We start from the raw sequence: 1,115 nt of genomic DNA, 5'->3' as shown, positions 1-1,115 counted from the left end.
TTTGTTTGAGTTTCTTGAAAAACATAAAGCGCGACCCTCAGTGCCTGGGATGGACTGGACTCGGAGAAATTGGTGTAATTTGCAAAGTGTTGTTGATAGAATGTGTGTGTTGCAAAAGGATGTGAGAGTGAGGCCTGTAAAGGGAAAAGCTATGGTTTGTGCAGTTCTTGGTGCCAGTTTGGTTGCTGCCGTGGAGGTTAAGAAACGTGCCCGCGAGGCGCAATCCCAGTTGATTGAATCTCTCTGTGATCTTGTTCAGTGCCCTCAGGGACAGGTAATGGAATTAAAAGAAGAGTTAGTGGAAAAAGGAGACCAGGTGAAACTCCTGCAGGCTGCTCTGAAGGAGCACCTCCTTGCAGAAACCACCTCTGAGGAAAAATCCCCTAGATCGGAGGGCGGTTATCCTTTTGACGACTTGCAAGCAGCGAGAGATAGGGCGGAGAAATTGGAGCTGCTTGCGTTGCAACCTTTGGTTAAAACCAAGTATGTGTATGAGGACGGTCAGGATCAGTCCCTCCAAATTACAACTAAAGAAATTCTGTATACCACCACTGAACTGGCAAAATTTAAAGAGGACTTTGGCCAGACTCCTAAGGAGTCAGAAATCGAGTAGGAGTATGTGTGGGGAGTGTCGTTGCCCGAGGGAGATCACATTTTACTCAGCGGAAAAGAGGCTGAAGGTTATTGGGGACCTGGAGTGTTTTTGACTACAGGGAATATTTTGCCCCATGGTCTTTAACTCACCGGGCTGGAGAGAGGGGACCCCCTTACAATTACAGTACCTGTTGATCAGTTGGTGGAAAGTGTGCAAAACGCGGCTTGTTTGCAGATGATGTATGATCGGAAATTGGAGCCTAGGCAGGAATCCCCAGTGATGATGCTGGTAGATCCTGAGCTGATGATTCCCCTTATACGGGGCCTCCCCGATTCCCTAAAGCCAGTCGGCATACAGCTGCAGGGAAAAATACAGCCGATGTCCAAGGGCGATAGAGTTGTGGCTGCTTTGGAAGGCCTTACACTGGGCCGATACCGCTGGTCTCCTGACAGGAAAATGCGGACGTGGGGATACATGGCCCAGGAATTAACTACGGGCGCAAGTATGTCTCCGTTAAAGT

At 48.9% G+C, this 1,115-nt stretch overlaps 1 pseudogene; it reads left to right on the top strand.

Moving 5' to 3' along the window:
• Positions 1-277: 277 nt before the first annotated feature.
• On the top strand, positions 278-1,097 carry LOC104460511 (annotated as a pseudogene).
• The last annotated feature ends 18 nt before the right edge of the window (positions 1,098-1,115 follow it).

Source organism: Pterocles gutturalis, unplaced genomic scaffold (genome assembly GCF_000699245.1).
Source record: "Pterocles gutturalis isolate BGI_N339 unplaced genomic scaffold, ASM69924v1 scaffold23784, whole genome shotgun sequence".
Lineage (NCBI taxonomy): Eukaryota > Metazoa > Chordata > Aves > Pterocliformes > Pteroclidae > Pterocles > Pterocles gutturalis.
The sequence above is the reverse complement of the archived record's forward strand: the minus strand, read 5'-3'. Positions and strand labels throughout refer to the sequence as shown.